The following is a 15,655-nucleotide window of genomic DNA, read 5'->3' as shown; positions in this document are numbered from 1 at the left end:
AAAACCAGTAAAAGTAATGAAACAGTGAAAATATGCAAAGTCTCTTTAGTTCAATTTAAGCTTCTTAAAATCCCCTTTTAAACAGTTAAGAAAGTAAAAGACAGGTAACTAGAAAAGGTAAACACATAAAGAAACACCCATCGGGCACAATACCAACAGAAACAGCCCCTCGGGAAACACATGGAACAATAACCAGCCCTCGGGCTATATCTCACATCACAATGTGTACCCGCGCTCACTGGGGGTGTGGAGACTCCTGGAGGGACCCCTACGGCCCAAGCGCAATATCAAGCCATCTCGTGGCATAATCACAAAGTGTCTCGGCCTTATATCAACAAGCCACCTCGGGGAGTACAAAACTCAGGCCCTCGGCCTCTTAATCATAATCAGTGTTTCCTCACAACATAGGCCCTCGTCCTTACTCAGTTAGAATCTCACAAGCCACTCGGGCAACAGTAAAACATGATACTCAGCCCAAAATATCATTTTAAGTGTTAAAGCAGAGTAAACATGGCTGAGTTATGAATATATTAGAATATAGCATGACTGAGTACAAGTATAAAGTCAAAATAATGAGGAAATATCAGTAAAAATCTCTTAAGGGTTCAAATAGTTGGCACGAGGCTCAAATATGGCATTCAGCCCAAAACATGATGATAGCAAACAGTTTTCAGTCAAATACACGGTAAAACAGTCATTCAGGATGGACTAAGTCACAATCCCCAACAGTGCATGACCCCACGCTCGTCATCTAGCGTGTGAGTCACCTCAATATAGCACAACGATGTGCAATCCGGGGTTTCATACCCTCAGGATGACATTTACAATCATTACTCACCTCAGTCCGGTTCAAACTCTAGCCTGCGACACCTTTGCCCCTCGAATCGGCCTCAACTCGCGTCAAATCTATCCAAAATCAGAATCACGACATCAACATACACTAAGGGAACGAAGCCCATGCGAAAATAATCAATTTACAACATAAATCCTGAAATTACCAACACCCGACCCCTGGGCCTACTTCTCGGAATTTGATAAAATTCACATCAATAGATTCCTTATCTCCCCACGAGTTCATACACATCAAAAGCACCAAAATCCGACCACAAATGGCCCCTCAAATCCTCAAGTCTAGGTGTCCAATACCAAGCCCTAGTTTTCCCCAATTTTAATCCTTAAATTCCATTAATTATAGCTCTAATCCATGAAATAATCCCATAGAAACAAGTTTTAGGTCCAAAATCCTTACCTCAGTGAAATCCCTATGAAATCCTTCTTCAAATCACCCAAAAAGCTCCAAAAACTGACTTAGAAATTGTGGAATAGCTCAAAAATCACGAAGGAAATAATTTATACCTTCTGGCCCATGCATTTCGCATCTGCGACCCCTTCTACCGCTTCTGCGGTCATCACTTAAATACTCCACTTTCGCATTTGCGATGCCCAACCCGCACCTGCACCATCGCAGGTGCAGTTTTTCAACCGCTTCTGTGGTTTCTGCCCTCCCAGGCCCTGTCCTCTTCTGTGATTCAAATCTCGCTTCTATGAGACCGCACCTACGGTCCCCTAGCCGCAGGTGCAGTTATGACAGCAATGGGAAACTTCAGCTGTCACAACCAACTCCAAATCTTTCCGCCAACCACCCGAAATCACCCTAAGGCCCCCGGGACCTCAACCAAAAGCACAAACATATCAGATACCACAATCCAAACTTATACCAATCTTCAAAACAACTCAAACAATATCGAATCAACCAAAACACTTCGGATTCATGCCTAAGTTTCCAAAATCTTCCGAATTACGCTTTTGATCACAAAGCATACCAAACCACGTTCGAATGACCTTAAATTTTGCACACACATCCCAAATGACACAACACAGCTACTGCAACTCACGAAATTCCATTCCGACCCCTATATCAAAATCTCGCCTATCAACCGGAAAATGCCAAAAATCCAATTTCGCCAATTCAAGCCTAAATCTACTCCGGACCTCCAAAACACATTTTGATCACACTCCTAAGTCCCAAATCAGCTCCCAAAGCTATCCGAACCGTTGGAACTCACATCCGAGCCCTCTAACACATAAGTCAACATCCATTTGACTTTTCCAACTTAAGTTTCCTCAAAAGAGACTAAGTGTCTCAAACCTTCTCAAAATCTTTCTGAACTCTAGCCAACCAACCCGATCACATATAGAACTAATAGACAAAGCAATAGGAAGTAGAAATGGGGAAAACGAAGCAGTAACTCATGAGATGACTGGCCGGGTCGTCATATCCTCCCCCTCTTAAACAAACGTTTATCCTCGAACGAGTAAAGAAATATACTTGAAGCCTCAAACAGATGGGGTTATCTGCTCTGCATCTCCTGCTCGGTCTCTCAGGTAGCCTCCTTCACGGGCCGACCTCTCCACTACACTTTCACTGAAGCTATATCCTTTGATCTCAACTTTCGAACCTGACGACCCCAAATAGCTACTGGCTCCACCTCATAAGTCAAATCACCATCCAACTGAACCGTGCTGAAATCCAGAATATGAGACGGACCCCCAATATACTTCTGGAGCATAGAAACATGAAATGCCGGATGCACACTCGACAAGCTAGGTGGAAAAGCAAGCTCATAAGCCACCTCCTCAATCCTCTGAAGCACCTCAAAAGGCCCAATGAACCGAGGACTCAATTTACCCTTCTTCCCAAACCTCATAACACCCTTTATGGGTGAAACCTTCAACAGAAACTTCTCACCAACCATGTAGGACACATCCCGAACCTTCCTATCTGTATAACTCTTTTGTCTCGACTGCGCTGTACGAAACCTCTCCTGAATTACCTTTACCCTTTCTAAAGCATCCTGTAGCAAGTTTGTCCCCAATACCTAGCCTCACTAGGCTCAAACCAACCGACTAGAGATCTACACCGCCTCCTATACAATGCCTCATGCAGAGCCATCTGAATACTCGAGTGGTAGCTGTTGTTATAAGCAAACTCTGCAAGTGGTAGAAACTGATCCCATGACCCTCCGAAATCAATGACACAAGCACGCAACATGTCCTCTAATATCTGAATAGTGCGCTCGGACTGCCCTCCTGTCTGAGGGTAAAAAGATGTGCTCAACTCAACCTGAGTACCCAACTCCCGCTGCACAGACCTCCAAAACTGCGAAGTAAACTGAGTTCCCCTATCTGAAATGATGGAGACTGGGACACCATGCAAATGAATAATCTCCCGGATATAGATCTCTGCCAACTGCTCTGAAGAATAGTGTCATGACCCAAGTTAGAGGAGGCACGACTGGCACTCGATACTGTATTTGATCGAGTTAGCTACTAAACATACTAGCTACCTAAACTGGGGGCCCAACAGATCAAGCAACACAACATCTGAAATACTAAGCCTGGACCATTAAGGTCATGACCTGAATAATAATAAGCCATATAAACAAAGGTAGACAAGCCAAAATAATAAAGTACTAGGTGGCCGACGAGGCCTCGATTGGAGACATACATGCCTACACACATATATATACATGCCAAGCCTATGGGCTGGAGACTGAAAGCTACAAAAAGAAACCCAGAATACTGTATACATAATAGCCTCTAAGAGTGTCATAAGCACTATCAACACAAGGCCCCGACTATACCCACTGTATAACAAAAGTAACCATTCTATGAAAGCTTCAGGAGGAGGTGGAGCTTACCAACTCACAACTGAACCCCGAAATCCTAGCGGAGGGGTCGATCAGAGTCCCTACCTGGACCTGCATGCAAGAAACAAAAATGCAGTGTCCCCAGGCAACGGGACATCAGTATGAATAAAAATGTACTAGTATGTAAGGCAGACAGTAGAATCATACATAGCTGATGTAAAAAAAAAAGTAATAGAGATACCACCTGATACTAAAACTCTGATAGCCTCCATGGCCGGCATCTGACTTCATAGTAATCAAATATGCATGGTATGCTCGTGTAATCGTATGTCATGAATACATATATATTGATGCAAATGCATGACTTACCCAACCATATTCTAGAAATGGCGGTCTCTTCCGGTAGCTAACCGGTATCATATTGCCAACCTGTGGCCATCTGTACAATATATATAGTTTTTCGGGCAAATAGGCCCCTTACCTCTGATTATAGCTTGAAGTCCATGCATAATATGCCATGTGTGATATGAACTTTGAATGCACATAATAGGCCATAACAAGAACTTAGCCAATCTTGGCTCATAGGTACTCTTATCCTCATGATCTCATAATCACCTTCGTATCGCATACAATTGTCTCGTGGAACCTCATATGTTTTCTTTTCTTTTGAATAAGCTTGAAAACTTAACTCGACTTTTAGAAAGATAACTTAACTCTGAAGATGTTCATAAAAAGCTTAAGGTGCTTCACTTAGTCCTTATACCTGATTTCTTGATATTTAGTAAAAGAAAGTATTTCAAAAATCAAGTGTTTTAGTAGTTTAAACATAAAAATTATATTTGAGATTATTGGAAATCGACGTATCACTTTAGATATTTTAAAATATACTTTAACAAGGAAGAAGGACTGATCGCAAATACTAAATGCCTTTATTTTTTTAGTGACACAACCCAAAGACGAATAAGAATTCATATATATAGACATATAGTTAAGAAAGCCGACAAAATAACATATATAGATGTCGAATACCCTATTTAACGGAATGAGTGGAATATCAACCTGATAGCGTCATGAAAATACTTCAGCTATGATCCCAATGCCTTTCACAGAAGGTCTTTCTAGCAATAGAATAGTAAAATATCACATTTGACGTCTTAGGAATTTTCCAGAATTCGTGCTAAAAGGAAGGACAGAGCTTAGCCTTAACATACCTTTCCAACGAACGTCCGAATGCCTATAGTTCCTTTATAAAAGTTGTTTCTTATGTCCTAAACTTCGCAAACACTATATATATGTAGCTTATATGCACCTATAAACAGTTCATAATTGAGTTTAAATCGACAGATTTGCCATATGACCCTAACTTGACGAAACGTCCGTAGAACTTTATAAAAACGATCATAAAAGAGTCCCAATATGATTACCTTGGCAAACCAAGTATAAATCCTGAAGAACCAACAAGAACAACAAATTCCTATCTTCCAAGAATAGCTCCAAACACAGCTAATAGAAGGGGAATACGATTGCAAAGCGTAGAGATTGCGTTTCTAGGCACGGGGGCAAACTTTAACGGTAGAAATCGCTAAAAACGCACCTTAATCACTCAAAAATACCATGGAACCTTTTATTAAGCTTGATCACTGTTTTAAGACTAAAATGAAATTTTTTAGGTCTGAAAAGTCGAATTTGCCAACTTATACAACTTGTTTGACCCGACCCGGTTTCAGCCCGGACAGTCCACGGTAAAACAGTCATAACTTTTTACTTCGATGTCGGTTTGATCTAAGGTATTTTTGGTTATGAACTAGACTCGTAGACCTTCGATTCGGTAGGTTGTGGGTCCCATAACTCTTTATATATTGGGAGAAAAGATCTGATTCATTTGGCCCAAAGTTTAGAAAATTTATTAGAGAAATTTACAATAACTTTTGCCTACCTTTATTTCGCAACTTGCTTGACTCCAAAACTTAACATATGACCCGTGTGATATTATAATACCTCATAACACACTATTCTTAGCATATTAGACACTCTTAATCTTATCCCACTGGTGCAAGTTAACTTAAACCTTCCGAACGCGCGGGGTGCTACCCGAGCCATTTCTTTAACCACGAACCTTTGTTTAAGGGATTCCTTCGACATAAAGCTTTTGTTTAGTTCCTTGATATTACCACACATTTTCATTCTTATTATCCCAATGTTCTACACCCAATTATATATACCTAATATAACTATGCCACGTTACGTATATTATGTAAGAGAAAAAAGAAAAAACATGGGTCTCACAAATAGGTAGTACACATAGCAATGAAGTGCGCAGACTTGGTCAGCCGATCCACAATCACCCAAATAGCATCGAACTTCCTCAAAGTCCGTGGGAGCCCAACTATAAAGTCCATGGTGATCCGCTCCCACTTCCACTCTGGAGCATCCATCCGCTGAAGCAAGCCACCCAGTCTTTGATAGTCATATTTCACCTGCTGACAATTGAGACACCGAGCTACAAATCCCACAATATCCTTCTTCATTCTTCTCCACCAATAATGCTATCTCAGATCCTGATACATCTTCGCGGCACCCAGATGAATGAAATACCGCGAGCTATGGGCCTCCTCTAGAATCAACTCCCAAAGCCCATGTACATTGGGCACACATATCCGGCCTTGCATCCTCAACACCCCATCATCAGCAATAGTCACATCTCTGGCATCATCGTGCTGAACTCTATCCTTAAGGACAATCAAATGAGAATCATCATACTGGCACTCTCTAATGTGGTCATATAAGGAAGACCGAGAAACCACACAAGCCAATACCCGACTGGGCTCCGAAATATCTAACCTCACGAACCGATTGGGCAAGGCCTGAACATCAACTACAAGAGGTCTCTCCCCAACTGGAATATATGCCAAACTCCCCATACTCACCGCTTTTCGGTTCAAAGCATCGACCACCACATTGGTCTTCCCCGGATGGTACAATATAGTGATATCATAATCCTTTAGCAACTCCAACCACCTCCATTGACTCAAATTGAGATCCTTCTGCTTGAACAAGTGTTGGAGGCTACGATGATCGGTAAACACCTCACAAGACACACCATACAAGTAATGCCTTCAAATCTTTAATGCGTGAACAATGGCAGCCAACTCAATGCCTTCAAATCTTTAATGCGTGAACAATGGCAGCCAACTCCAAATCATGAACGGGGTAGTTCTTCTCATGGGGCTTCAATTGACGAGAAGCATAAGAAATAACTCTACCTTCCTGCATCAATACACACCCAATACCAACTCTCAAAGCATCACAATACATGGTATATGAACCTGGAGCTGTGGTCAAGGCTGTCTTGAGCTTCTAAAAGCTCTCCTCACACTCATCCAACCATACAAATGAAGCACCCTTCTGAGTCAACTTGGTAAAGGGTGATGCAATGGATGAAAATCCCTAAACAAACCGGCGATAATAACCCGCCAAACCAAGAAAGCTACGAATCTCTATGGCTGAGGACGGTCTGGGCCAACTCTGGACCGCCTCTATCTTCTTTGGATCAACCTGAATACCCTTTCTAATCACCACGTGCCCGAAGAAAGCCACTAAACTGAGCCTAAACTCACACTTGGAAAATTTTGCATAAAGCTTCCCCTCCCTCAATCTCTGCAACACAACTCTCCAATGCTCCGCGTGCTCTTCCCGACTATGCGAATATACCAGAATATCATTAATGAAGACTAGGACAAACAAGTCGAGATAAGGCCGGAACAGGCTATTCATCAAATGCATGAACGCTGCTGGGGCATTGGTCAGCTCAAAAGACATCACCAAGAACTCATAATTACCATATCCGGTCCTGAAAGTTGTCTTAAGAATATCCGAGTCCCTGATCTTCAACTGGTGATAATCTGAACGGAGATCAATCTTGGAGAACACTCTCGCTCCCCGAAGCTGGTCGAATAAATCATCAATGCGAGGCAAATGATACTTGTTCTTAACTATTAATTTGTTCAACTGCCTATAATCAATGCAGATCCTCATAGTTCCATCCTTCTTTTTCACAAAAAGAACCGGCGTACCCCAAGGCAACACACTAGGCCGAATGAACCCCTTATCAAGGATTTCCTAAAACTGCTCCTTTAACTCCTTCAACTCCGCTGGTGCCATACGATATGGCGGAATAGAGATGGGCTGAGTGCCCGGCACCAGGTCAATACCAAAATCGATACCCCTGTCCGGTGGAATGCCCGGTAGGTATGCGAGAAACACATCAGGAAAATCCCTCACAATTGGAACATAATCAATACTAGGAGTCTCTGCACTGCCACCCCTCACAAAGGCTAGATACGAAAGACAACCCTTCTCAACCATACGCTGGGCCTTCAAGAATGAAATTACCCTACTGGGAACATAATCAGTCACACGTCGCCACTCAATCTGTGGCACACCAGGTATAGCCAATGTCACTGTCTTAGCATGACAATCCAGAATAGCACGGCACGGAGATAGCCAATCCATGGCCAAAATGACATCGAAATCCACTATACATAATAATAAAATATCCACTCGGGTCTCCAGACCCTCAATAGTCACCACACACGACCGGTACACATGGTCTACAACAACAGTATCACCCACCAGAGTAGATAGATGAACAGGTAAAACAAGAGACTCACAGGGCGTATCCAAATAACGAGCAAAGTATGATGACACATAAGAAAAGGTGGAACCGGGATCAAATAATACAGAAACATCTTTGTGGCAGATTGAGACAATACCTGTAATAACAACATTGGAAGCAATAACATTGGGTCTAGCTGGAAATGCATAGAAACGGGCCTGGCCGCCACCTGATCGACCTCTCCCTCTAGGGCGACCCCTAGCTGACTGACCTCCACCCCTAGCTAGGTGGGTGAGTGGTGATTAAGTAACTGGCGCTGAAGCCGATGGCTGACTCCTCTGTTGAGATGAATCTGCAAGACGATGAGGACACTGCATCCATATATGACCCATCTCTCCACACTCATAACAACTCCCGAGTGTTGGAGACGGGGACTGAAGGGAACCCCTAACACCAGAATGACTAGCAGATGCACCTGGCATAGAAGAGCCCTAAACTGATGGAGCACAGGATGAACTCTGAGCTGGAAGGGCACTCAGTGATGACTAGCCTTGATGAGAACTATGAGAACCATGACCCGATAATGCCCTACGATAAGCTGGTCGATCTGGCTGAGCATGCTTGAATGGATGGCCTCTGTTGCGCTGAAACTGACCTCTCGAAGGAGCACCACTATAACTACCAGATCCTCGAGGCCTATTGGCCTCCATCTCGTCTCGCTCCTGGCGATGAATTGACTCAATCTCTCGAGCAATGTCTATAACCTCCTCAAAAGTAGCACCAGTCATCCTCTCTTTGGTCATAAAAATATGAAGCTGATAAGTGAGGCCATCAACAAACCTCCTAATCCTCTCTCTATCTGTCGGAACCAACCAAATCCCATGGCGAGATAACCCAAAGAACCTCATCTCATACTGTGTCACAGTCATCTCTCCCTGACGTAACCACTCAAACTGCCTGCATAGCTCCTCTCTGTGAGACTGCGGCACATATTTCTCCAGAAAGATAACGGAGAACTGTTTCAAGGTAAGGGGTGTTGCACCAACAGGCCTATGCCTCTCAAAAGCCTCCCACCAAGTGAAGTGAGCTCCAGAAAACTGATAAGTAGTGAAAGCGACCCCGCTAGTCTACATAATACCCACTGTACGAAGCATCCTCTAACACTTATCCAAGAAACCTTGGGCATCCTCGCCTCTACACCACTGAAGGTCGGAGGTTGAAGTCTACTAAACCTCTCCAACCTACGCTGCTCGTCCTCTGCATGGCAGGAACTACATAGTCCTGAGCAGCTGCAACCTGCTGGGCTGGATGCGCCCCCGGTATCTAAAGTCCCTATACGACCCACTCAGGTGTGCGAGCGGCGGGAGTTTGAGTGCCTCCCCCGACCTGAGAAGTAGCTGTGATTATAATAACTGAGACCACCTAAGTTAGGCTAGTGCATACCGATAGAATCTGAGCCAAGGCCTCATGAAGACTCGAAATCACAATGGGCACAACTGGTGCCTGAGTTGGTACTGCTGGAGCATCCACAACTAGGACTTGATCCTGAACTGGGGCGACTGGTGGATCTGCAGGTGCTGCCCTATCTATTGTGCAGGCCACACCCCTACCCCTACCGCGACCACGACCACGTCCTCGGCCTCTAGTGGCAACAGCTGGAGGTACTGGTGGTCATCCATCCTGATCGGTAGCGCGCGTCCTCACCATCTGTGAGAGACTAGAATAATAGAAGTTTAGTACTCGGATCAACAGATTCGCACAACAAGAACTTCAGGAATATGGAGTTTTTCCTAAAGGTTCTGCAGCCTCTCAAGGATAAATACAGACATCTCCGTACCAATCCGCGAGACTTTACTAAACCTGCTTATGACTCGTGAGACCTATGTAACCTAGGCTTTGATACCAACTTGTCACGACCCTAAACCAGGACCCGGTCATGATGGCGCCTCTCATGAAGACAAGGCCAACCGACACATTCCCACTTCATTTAACCCAATTAAAATAATAAGTATTATGTCTTTAACATGATAAAATCCCAAAATAAGCAGTGAACAGTAAAATTTGCAGAACTAAAACTAACACAACCCGACATCGGGGTGTTACCAGTCATGAGCATCTATCAATATACTACAAATCTGAAGAGTCTACTCAAATTATTACAGAACACTAATAAGAGAAAACAAATGAGATAGGGGGAGAAGCACGGGGCTGCGAAAGCCGAGCAGCTACCTCGTGGACTTCGAAATCTGCTGGAAGCTCTCAACCCTCGCGAGCAGGACTGAAGCACCTGAATCTGCACACGGGGTGCAGTGAGTAAAGTGAGTACTTCAACTCAGTGAGTAATAATAATAAATGAAGACTGAGAAATAAGAAATCACGTAAGGCACATCACAGGCTATAATGAAGCAATAAAAGCCAGTAAAAGTAATGAAACAGTGAAAATATGCAAAGTCTCTTCAGTTCAGTTTAAGCTTCTTAAAATCCCTTTTTAAACAGTTAAGCAAGTAAAATACAGGCAACTAGAAAAGGCAAATACATAAAGAAACGCCCCTCAGGTACAATACCAACAGAATCAGCCCCTTAGGCAATACATGGAACAATAACCAGCCCCTCGGGCTATATATGTCATATAACTATGGGTACCCACGCTCACTGGGGGTGTGTACACTCCTAAAGGGGTCCCTTATGGCCGAAGCGCAATATCAAGCCATCTCGTGGCATAATCACGTAGGCTCTCGGCCTCATATAGTCTCTTCAGTTCTCTCGGCATAATCACATAGGCATACAAATCTCAAGCTCACGACCACTTAATCATAATCAGTGTTTCCTCACAACATAGGCCCTCAGCTTTACTCAGTCAGAATCTCACAAACCACTCGGGCAACAGTAAAACATGATACTCAGCTTAAAATATCATTTTAAGTGTTAAAGCAGAGTAGACATGGTTGAGTTATGAAAACAGTAGAATATAGCTTGACTGAGTACAAGTATAAAGTCAAAACAGTGAGGAAATATCAGTAAAAATCTCTTAAGGGTTCAAATAGCTGGTACGAGGCCCAAATATGGCATTCAACCCAAAACATGATGATGGAAAACAGTTTTCAGTCAAATATGCGGTAAAACAGTCATTCGGGATGGACTAAGTCAGAATCCCAAATAGTTCATGACTCCACGCTCGTCAACTAGCGTGTGCGTCACCTTAATATAGCACAACGATGTGCAATCCGGGGATTCATACCCTCAAGACGACATTTTCAATCATTACTCACCTCAATCTGGCCCAAACTCTAGCCCGCGATGCCTTTGCCCCTCGAATCGGCCTCAACTCGGGTCAAATCTATCTGAGATCAGAATCACAACGTCAAAATACGCTAAGGGAACGAAGCCCGTGCGAAAACAATCAATTTACAACACAAATCCCAAAATTACCTAAACCCGACCCCCGGGCCCATGTCTCGGAATTCGATAAAATTCACATCAATATATTCCTTATCTCCCCACGAGTTCATACACATCAAAAATACCAAAATCCGACCACAAATGTCCCCTCAAATCCTGAAGTCTAGGTTTCCAATACCAAGCCCTAGTTTTCCCCAATTTTAATCCTTAAATTCCATTAATTACAGCTCTAATCCTTGAAATAATACCATAGAAACGAGTTTTAGGTCCAAAATCCTTACCTCAATGAAATCCCCTTGAAATCCTTCTTCAAATCGCCCAAAAAGCTCTAAAACCGACTTAGAAATGGTGGAATTGCTCAAAAATCGCGAAGGAAATAATTTATACCTTCTGGCCTAGGCATTTCGCATCTGCAGCCCTTTCTACCCCTCATTGCGGTACCGCTTCTGCGGTCAATGTACTGCTTCTGCGGTCATCACTTAAATCCTCAACTTTCGCATCTGCGATGCCCAACCCGCACCTGCGCCATCGCAGGTGCGGTTCTTCAACCGCTTTTGCGGCTCCTATCTTCCCAGGCCCTATCCGCTTCTGTGATTCAAATCTTGCTTCTGCGAGACCGCACCTGCGGTCCCCTAGTCACAGGTGCGGTTATAACAGGAATGGGAAACTTCAGCTGGCACAACCAACTCTAAACCTTTCTACCAACCATCCGAAATCACCCGAGGCCCCCGAGACCTCAACCAAAAGCACAAACACATCATATACTACCATCAAAACTTATACCAATCTTCAAAACACCTCAAACAACATCGAATCAACCAAAACACTTCGGATTCAAGCCTATGTTTCCAAAATCTTCCGAATTACGCTTTTGATCAAAAAGCATACCTAACCACGTCCGAATGACCTGAAATTTTTCACACACATTCCAAATGACATAACAGAGGTATTGCAACTCACGGAATTTCATTTCGACACCTATATCAAAATCTCTCCTATCAATCGAAAAATGCCAAAAATCCAATTTCGCCAATTCAAGCCTAAATCTACTTTGGACCTCCAAAATACATTCTGATCACGCTCCTAAGTCCCAAATCACCTCCCGAAGCTATTCGAAACATCTTAACTCACATCTGAGCGCTCTAACACATAAGCCAACATCCGGTTTACTTTTCCAACTTAAGATTCCTCAAAAGAGACTAAGTGTCTCAAACCTTCTTAAAACCTTTCCGAACCCGAGCCAACCAACCTGGTCACATATAGAACCGATAGACAAAGCAATAAAAAGCATAAATGAGGAAAATATAGTGGTTACTCATGAGACGATTGGCCGAGTCGTCATACTTCCAAACCTTTAGAACACCCAGCATCTTGTGCCCACATGTTTCTATCACACTTTGCACAATAATATTCTCATGTTACTCAGTTCATAGGGTCCATAACCAATGCAACTAGGATGTTCAAAGAGTCTCATTTACATAACATAAAGTAGAGTACAACTTCTAAACCAATTAGGAAATCAGCAAGAACAAATGAAGTTATTTTCAAAAATCATTTGAATGAAGAAAGTTCCCTTTTTAATTAAAATACAACATTGAATGAATTATTATCTTTAACATGAGATTTAATAAATTACAACTTAGTAGAAATTCATTTTTAAGTAAAATACAACTCAGACGGTTTAAGGAGATTTAATTGAGAAACTAATTGACTTAAAAATGTAACAATTATTGAAATTTGAAGTATTAAAATACATATATAATTACAACGAGTTCAAATAAAAAAGAAAAGATCATACAAGCAGCGTAGTATAAAATCCTTTATTTTAAATTATGATAGTACTAATAAGTAGAGAATCAGTTTAGGGTTTAAAACCCTAATACTGACTGAATGGAAAAATTCAGTTTAGGGTCTTTTCATATCATCGATGACCCTTACTCGCCTTGCGGCAATCCTTCTGTACCAAGGATAACAAAGTTCCTCACTCGCGATGGTGAAATATGGCACGGAATCACCTTTCGTGTTTTTACTCTCAATAACATGGCACAACATCACCCTTCATGCTTTTACTCTGAATAATGTGGCACTGTATCACCGTTCGTGCTTTTACTCTCACAGAATATGGCACGACATCACCCTTCGTACATTAATACTCACAATATCGGCACGACATCACCCTTCGTGCATTAACACTCACTCACAATATCATGCACGACATCACCCTTCGTGCTTTACACTCTTCCTCACCCAAACAATAGAAACAATAACATCCCGGCAAGGGAATCAACAATAAAAACAATAACATCCCGGCAAATGAATCAACAATAGAACAAGAACATCCCGACAAGGGAATCAACAATAACCAATCTTGTCTCAACAGTTAGCTTCACAATATAGATCTCAACTTGAGTCAATACTCAACAATGGTCAATTACCAAGAGAATATCATAAGTTTTGTTCAACATGAATGTGAGCACGTGATTTTTGTTTATGCGACAATCACTCCAAAAGAAATAATAAAAAAAAATAGTTTTGTTGTACAATTTTTGGATTTTACGTAGCACTTTCGGCAGTTATTTGTAGTTTTATTTATGATTGTTTAGTTTTGTCGAACAAAATACAAAAAATATATGTCGCATGTGAGTTTAGGATGTAATTTTACTATTAGGAGTTAATCAAACTACAATTTGGGTTTAAAAGGAAAAATCATAAAAATATATGTCTTTTATTCTATTTGTTGTCATTAAATGATTTTATTTTTAATTAAATGTTTAATGTGAGTGATAATTGCTGTTTGAGTATTAATTAATATTTGTATGGTTTTATTTTGATTTTACAATTTAGTTAGGAATTTTATTTAAATCAAAAGAAGGAAAAGAAATGAGTTAAATCGGAATTGGGCCGTTAAATTGGACCCAGAATCAGGCCCAAAAAACACTGTTGTGCCCGGTCCAGGTCAGTTGGCCTCAGGGGTATCCCAACGACGTCGTTTTGGTCATGCCTGATCTGGGCCGTTGATCTCAGAATGATCAACGGCCAAGTCATATATCCATACCCATTGTTTAAACCCGACCCGTTCAACCCCGGACCAACCCAACCCCTTGCATTTGAAACGACACCGTTCCTCACCAGCTGAAAGATCCTGGCCCTTCATCTCGCTTCATCCAACGGCTAGGATTTGATGACTCACTAACTATATAAACCCAAAACCTTACCCCACGCCCCCATCCAAACACCCCCCTTTCATCGTCCCAAACACAGACCTTCCAAACCCTAGCCGCCCCTGTGCACCTTCACCATAAACCCGGCGGCAACGATGCCGGTGACCACCATCTTAACACCCTAGGACCTCCTCGACCCCCTGAACACAGATCCACTAGCCGTGGGTCTCGAATCTTTCCCCACCATCTCGAATCTTCATTTGAAGATTCGAGCCGGACCTCGATCTACACCGACCTACCCCAAATTCATACCAGGTATCCCCTTGACCTTCCTCGTGACCAAACCAAGCTTGGTTTGGTCCGAATCTACCCACAAATCCCAAAACCCCAAATATGAAGATTTGAACCCTAGAACACAAGAATTTGTGGAGTCTGTTTAGATTTAAACGGAAGTTTGGGGTCTAGTAGACCCTAATCGAAGTGTTCTCGGTCGAGAACACCTCGTTTAGAATTTGTCCGACCTCAAATGGGCAAATCAAGCTCGGGTCTGGGTCATCCCCACAGAGTTTCCCGACCTATCAAAAAAAAATCCCCACAGAGTTTCCCTTTGTACAAATCCCCACAGGACCTCCCTTTGTAAAAATCCCCACAGAGCCTCCCTTTGTAAAAATTCCCCAGCAAATCCCCAGCAAGTCTGCTTTGTAAAAAATCCCCACAGAGCCTCCTTTAGACAAATCCCCACATGGGTCTCCCCTTGTACAAATCCTCATAGAGTCTCCCCAATAATCATCACAGAATCTGGAAATGCGAGTCTGAGCAGTCTAAAAGGG

Source organism: Nicotiana tabacum, chromosome 16 (genome assembly GCF_000715075.1).
Source record: "Nicotiana tabacum cultivar K326 chromosome 16, ASM71507v2, whole genome shotgun sequence".
Classification (NCBI taxonomy): Eukaryota; Viridiplantae; Streptophyta; class Magnoliopsida; order Solanales; family Solanaceae; genus Nicotiana; species Nicotiana tabacum.
The sequence above is the reverse complement of the archived record's forward strand: the minus strand, read 5'-3'. Positions refer to the sequence as shown.